Raw genomic sequence first — 7,584 nt, 5'->3', positions numbered from 1 at the left:
GATGTTTTTAGCGCGTTTGCAATATGTCACAGTGAAAAAGCTAAGTCGTAATTTTTCTTCGAAACGAAACCATAAAGAATGCAAACACAACAGCTGTATATCGAATTGAGTGAAGTGATCAGGGTGCCAGCTCAATGAAACTGGCAGCAAAAAATTAAAATACGGAATAAATGGTAATAATAGTAGACGAAAATAGTGGTAAGAAGATAACTGATATTTACAAATATGACCTCTTTTATCTCAACTCTTTTCATAACGATGTATTGGCGAAGGTACAATCTGATCCCACAAATCTCGAGGATGTGTCCACCAAGCTAGGAGTATTAATGTATTAGTGCTTTCACGTAATATATCCCAAGCATCTATTATGTAAAACATAAAATTAAATCTAAATACGATGCTTTGAGTAGATATAACTTTATCATAATCTAATCGTCTCTAAATGATCATGCTCGACTAAAGATGATGTTATCACGTCAATATTGCAGTTTTGAGACAGAGAGCTAGGAACAACGACTTATTTTTAGGACAATTATCCATATAGTAGTGTAAAGAACACTCAGGGCAGGAGCTCTACAAACTTCCCGATTGTTTATACCCTGAGTTCAACTATTGAGCTCCATAAAATGCCCTATCCACCATGGCGAACACAGCATTATGAGATTTAATGGAACCAAATTGTGTAACAAGTTTATTTTATAGGAGCTGGAGTCTCCACAAGTGAAAACTGTCATGGTTAGGGACATATAAATGACAATGATTTTTGAATTAAAATACTGAATTATATATAATACATATTACATATAAGTTTATAAACTTCAACGTGGACAGCTTGAATATAATCCCGTCTTGTGTTAGCACCGATAGCGAATCCAAGCACTGTTATGAGTTATATTTTGAACTCACTCTCGGTTTAAAACTATCCGTAAAATTTTAAAGTAGCTTCTAGTACAACTTTGCACAAAAGTATGATAATGACGAGGAAGGAAAATGGAACACTAAACTGCCAAACACTTCCTAGGATTCAAATAAAAATTAGTTATCTAATTAAAGTGCAAGTTAATATACTAGTTCAGCCCTGACTCAACCCTGGATTATACGCCAAGATAACATGGGAATTTACGTATCCCCAAGGCAAATTGGCGAACTGTACGTAACTTCATCGTTCTAACTTGGTTCACCGGGATGAGAGACGGTGCACTTATACACTGGATATACACTGCACAGCCATTTATTGTACCACATATTAAAATGTTTGAATTATTATTAAGTATGATCACTCTTATGAGATGATTTTCGTATACGATTTAAACGATACTCCTAAAAATTTACAAAAAATTATAACTGTATTATGTCTATTAACATCAGAAAACATAAATTCAATTACTTTAGTACCTCATATACACAGGTATTTCTTCTCCACTAAATGGATCCCATAATGTATATAGTTTTAACTCTTTAAAATACAGTGTCTCAACAGAATATGGCCTCATCTTCAAATTCAAAAGATTTCATATGCAAACACGTTATGTTGTACATAATTTGAAAGGCTTTCGCATCCCAAACATATTGCAATAGAAATTTATTTATTATCTCTATTTAATTCAAGATGTGCATTAAACATACCGTTTTTCCATTCATTATCACTTGGGATACGAGCCCACAGTTAAATGAATACTAATTTATATATACTTAATGACACAAACTTTGAAATAATACCATGAACGGCCATATTAAAAAAAGTTCGATTACTGTAAAACTTGCTTTTTTGAAAATTTAAAAATACTCATAACCTAAAACTGTCCAATAATATGGAGTGGGAAGGGATTCTGCTACATTACATTAAAGGCCGGACAAAATTTGTATACTTCAAGTTCTTTTATAGCATTACCATTACAAAATACGGTAGATTAAGTGAGTTTAAGGGAACCGAGTGGAAATTTACGTGTCTCTTTTCAAGTACAGTTGGCATTTAAGAGTACAAAAGAATGATAATTGAAAAGCTGTTTTCATTACATTTTTAGTTATTAATTCCTTACTTACTTCCATTATTATAAACATCATGTTTGGTGAATACATTTTATACTTCTGATATTGAAAATACTACAAATTACCATAAAATATTATAACTTTATTATATTATTTGTGTACAATTTAAGTTTACTTTCTAATGATTACTTTTATGCTTTACCACATGATATTGAGTGTTATAGTTAAAATATTATACAATGCAAGGATTATTATTGTATTATATTAATATTATCATAAAATCAAATTTTATTTAAAAATATATTTTATAAAAACATATGTAGCTATTAGTAAAAAAGTATCTTTTCAAAAGATCCAGTTTCAAAATTAACTCAGCCATCGTTCTTTCAGTAAAATAACTGTCGATAAGTTCGCAAACAATGGAGACAGTCACAACACAGGGTCTCGTAGCTCTTTCTCTTTTCATCAATTGAATTGTAGACCTCCATTGTTCCTCATCGTAGTAAATAACAATTTCCCGTCTTCTAAATTGTTTCTTAAAAACAATTTATTTCTAGATACAATAGGTGTTTTAATGTTTTATTCCTATCATGTATTATGTCGTAAGTCAATAGTTTTGAATTAGATTTTTCTTTTCAAACTGCGATTTATCAAAACACCAAGAAAAAATACGGTTACTGATAAATAGTATTAATTTTAATTTTTAGTGAGATATGATGTAATTTAAGACTTAATTTTTCTTACCCTTTTTACTACTAGAATTGCAAAAATAAATTCTTTGTGGATGTTTTGAACAATTTGTTTTAAGTAAAATCAAGGTTCTAAATTAAATCTTAGAATAGTTTGCATTTGTGGCTGCTTGATATATTTATAAAATGTAGAAATTACTGCATTTGCATTTGTCACTGTGGTTTGATGCCTTGAATTTGTAGTAGAGTGGTAAGTTAGTTTACTAAGTTACACACCTAAACTCTCTAAGAGCTTTGTTTAGTTAACGTACATGTTTATATAATGTGTTTGGTTAACAACATCATGTCAGGTAACTTGAATATTGTAAGGAACTCCTGGTTCTGTTATAGCTAAGATTTTAATTTAATAAAAAAAAAAATTTTGTTTCAAAATCAAAGCGCATTGTAAAATTAACACATTTTAGTAGTATAATAAACATATTTTTTATCATTTAATGTGAGCAAAAATAAAAATGTAAAAATCCTTACCTCCATGAAACAATTATTACAACTATTAGTACGGCCAATTTCGACAAAAGCTAGCTTTTATTCAAATTAATTATTAATTTTTATATTAAGGCTAGTGATTACTTTTTTGATAGACAATGTTGGCACTCATCCGACAAAAAGAGTGAAGATTCCCTCATACACCTTTATGTCACAACAGGAAATTGTCAATGCACTGAAAAGACGCATAGCTATTTGGGTTTGCAGTTATTTCTGAAATAGTGGAACAGTTAGTGGAAAATATCAAATATAGTATATCTAGTAGTCTCTTGATTACTTAAATATTACCTTATAAAATCCATAGCTAAAGGTCCAATAATTTATAATAATAGGTAATAGGATAATAGGTATAATTGTACTGGTGAACTGATTACAAACTATTTTATTCCCATAAAGCATGAATCCTCTCTATTATTTTTAATTACTTATATAAATTTATAATATCTTAATTTAAAATGTATAAACACGTCATGTTATTTTAAGATTCAAAGCATTTTTTTGCAAATACAATATCCCATCCCTCAATACATTTTGGACTCTCAGTAACACTTGAAGAAGATACTTTTTAATGACCAATAACTTACCCAAGAAATATATATATATATATATATATATATATATATATATATATATTTTATGAAGTAGATGTTTAAGATATATTTGTATATTATGAGGATTTACTAATGATGAGTTTGGGTCCCTTGTCATTGAGTAGGGAATTGTTTGTGTAGCTTAAGGAGTAACAAAGGGATGTCACACTCTTCTTCTTAAACCGGAAGCAGGGCGCAAGCAGCGGAAGTAGATGTTTTTTGATCAAATTAGTCTTTCTGTTCTTAGTTGGATGCCAGATGTGTATTTATGTGTATTATCTTCTTGGCCACAGCAACAAAATAAATGAAACTCTGAATTCATACATAAATTAGATCGGGAGTGAATTTAATAGCCTTAACTGACAAATTTGACCGCAGTAACTTTTTAGCTGTACTATATATTTATTTTATTTACTGAGGTAAAGGGAAAGTTCCAACTATGGAACTTGAAATATTTTAGACCGGAAGTAATTAAAAAAGTGCTGATAGACGCTTTTTAACCTAAATATATCTTATTTACTTTCTTAAGGAAATAACTTATATATACTTAATCGGAGCAACATCAACTTTGGGACTGTAAATAAATTATACTGAAGGTTATTTTAAACTGCCAAATCTGACTTTGTTTGACCGCTAATATTTAGTCGTACGTAAGTAATTTTTTGTCGGAACAAAAGTGGAAACAACAATTATGACACTTCAAGTATCTTAGGCAGGAAGTTAATGTAAACAGACTTTTGGATCAAATTAGGTTTTCCAGACATTTGTGTATATATTTATCATAAAAAAAATACAAAATAGAACCAGTGAAACATTTTTTAAATTTAATTTTTATTTTCTTCACTTTGAATACTAAAATAAGAAATATCCAAATAAATCAGAAAAATATTATAAATGCCTTCACTTCGATTTTGACTCAAACTGAAACTTGATGTCGGAAATATAATTCATTCGAACCAGAAATACACGTGCAAAGGCTACGAAATTTTGGGTAAAGACGTGGTCTCCTGGTCTTATATATGAAAATTAATCACAAAATAAGCTACTAAGCACCATTTTTTGAGAACGGTTGGACCGATTGGGTAGTTCCTTTTATAAAATATGCATAGAAATCCAAGTATAATTTATAGGAGAAAGATAGAAAACTATCTGCAATACAAAATATATAAATTCATTTATAACTGACAATAAATAACTGTTGAAACTCTCACGTGAAGTTTTAAAAATAAGCTAAAACATCCGTTATCACTTCAATCTTATAAAATAATAATTATGGTAAACTCTACTATGGGATTTAAAATATCTAGAGACATCTATAAGACATGAAACACAAGTTATGGAAAATACTAGAGGTCAGCGCTTTTACGGAAGCAGGTTTCTCTCAGACTTAAGTATTTGTTTGTTTTTTTTTTAATTTTTTTTTGTAAATCTGACACTCTTAACCAATAACACTGAAATAAAATGTAAGATATATGGTGGATTAAATAACAAAAATTTCATATGAATTCGCCATATTACATCATTGAGCTGCCCCTTGTCATCCCTGAGGTTAGTGTTGATAATAACGAGAAATAAAGTTCCGATTTACCTAAAAATAATTATTAGTTACATATGTGTTAACAGCTTAGTGTCTTTATATTATGTCTCGTATATTGTTGACTACGCCACATTCAAAAAAGGAAAGCACAATGGATTTATTTTCATGATAAATCAATAGTATTTTCATGTCATTAGCATCGTACTCATGTTTTTACAAGCTTAAAATAAACATTGGAAATTCATTAGACATATATGTTAAAGGTCCAGTAATTCCAAACGCTTTATTTACAGCACATTTGAATAAAAGCTGAATTTGTTGTAAAGATAAATCATGGATGATTTCCCCTGAAACCCTTATTGAAAGGAATGCTTTGACCAAAACTTTTTCCGGGAAGTTAAATTAATGTTTTATTGCACGACACAAAAAATTCAATATCTTTTGTTGTTTTATTGTTAAATATTAAATTATAAATATGAATAGAAATATACCTTTCTATTCATTTGTTTAAATTAGCGATGCATTAAGTCTTCTTTTATAATTATATAACAAACAAAAGGTAATATTTTCAATAGAAATTACGTTGCACTTCATTGATAACATCACAATCAAACAATAGAACAGTTGCTCAGTTAAATCATACGTTTCGGTTAATCAATTTGTATCACTGTCACATCATACATCTCGTATTGAAGGTATTGTATTTGCAAAAAGTTTTATTTGCATATTTGTAGTTAGCAAACATTGATTTTTAACGGATGGAAAATTTATTTAAGATATAATAAGCATAGTTTATAAATATGCATAAATAATTTATAATTATAAATAAAGTTATTTAATAATATGCTATACAATGATCAAGTGCAATGAACTTCAACTAGGGTAATGTTAATTTAATGCATGTAGAAAAATTATAGAGCTATTCTGTGTCATAATAAATATCTCGCATCCACTAAATAAGTGTGTATTTTTAAAATATGCTTTGAAACAAACGAGCACGAAATATTTACTAGCTTAGGGATCAAGGATAAAAAATACTATTAAATATTATATTTTTTTAATTTTTACAACACTTTTGGGACGGTTAAATATATATTGGTAATCATTATGAATGCCGCTAATAGTCATATTTCCTTTACTTCTAAACTTTTTATATTCTATTTTCTTTCTATACTAGAGCTGACAGTCTTTATATAGAAGTATTATAAAACACATTAGCGAATGGTATAGAGTCCATGATAATAACACAATAAATTCGTTAAGTTGATTTAGTGGTAACTGGAAAAATGCAATATTATAAAGAAAATATGGAATATTAGTTTGTTTAAAGGTAAATTTCGCGTATATTTGGTTTATAAATATCGGTTTCTTGGGGCTTTTAAAATATGTAAATATTACGTAATAATTATGTATGTCTATGTCTGTGTGTGTGTGTGTGTGTGTGTGTGTGTGTGTGTGTGTGCGCGCGTGTGTGTGTGTGTGTGTGCGTGTGTGCGCGCGCGCGTGTGCGTGCACGCGTGTGAGTAACTTACGATTAATGTTTGACAAGTTTTAATATTTAATTGATTTAACTCACTGACGCAATCGTTTTAGTTTAGGAACGTATTGTTTATTTACATAAGCAATACATTTAATTTTCGTAATAAACTATTAATTATCTATAACATTTAAAAGTAGTTTTACTGATATGTACACGGTTTATAAGAGAAATAATTTAAAAAAGAGTACTAAATTCCAATTGATATATCCTATTAAGCTAAAAATTTTTGAAAATACGATGTATAACAATTCAAATTCGTTAAACCATAACATTGAAAACTATTCTACCAACTGCCTATGTTAGATATATGTTATGTGTCAAGGATTATCGTAGTTCACTATTACAGAAGGTGTATTAAAATTGATTTAATATTAAATACAAACTTTGTCAATTCAAATTTAAATAAAATTTACTCATGTAATGTGATTATGAACTTATGGACATAAATCTGGTTCATACATGGATTAAATTGTTAATGTTAAAGTATAAATACTGGGGTTATTGGTCAGATTATGGGTACAAAGTGATAAATAGAATAGCAAATTAATGACAAAGCAATATAGTTTCATTCCGGTGTTCTTATCTTAACCTTTAGAAATTAATTAAAAGAAAATAATAATAAGCACTGCATAGTTTGGTCTTGAACATAAATCTATCACTTAAAGTAACTGCCACCAAAATAGTATGACAGAG

This window comes from Homalodisca vitripennis, chromosome 2 (genome assembly GCF_021130785.1).
Source record: "Homalodisca vitripennis isolate AUS2020 chromosome 2, UT_GWSS_2.1, whole genome shotgun sequence".
Taxonomy (NCBI): Eukaryota; Metazoa; Arthropoda; class Insecta; order Hemiptera; family Cicadellidae; genus Homalodisca; species Homalodisca vitripennis.
This window is presented reverse-complemented; position numbering follows the sequence as displayed.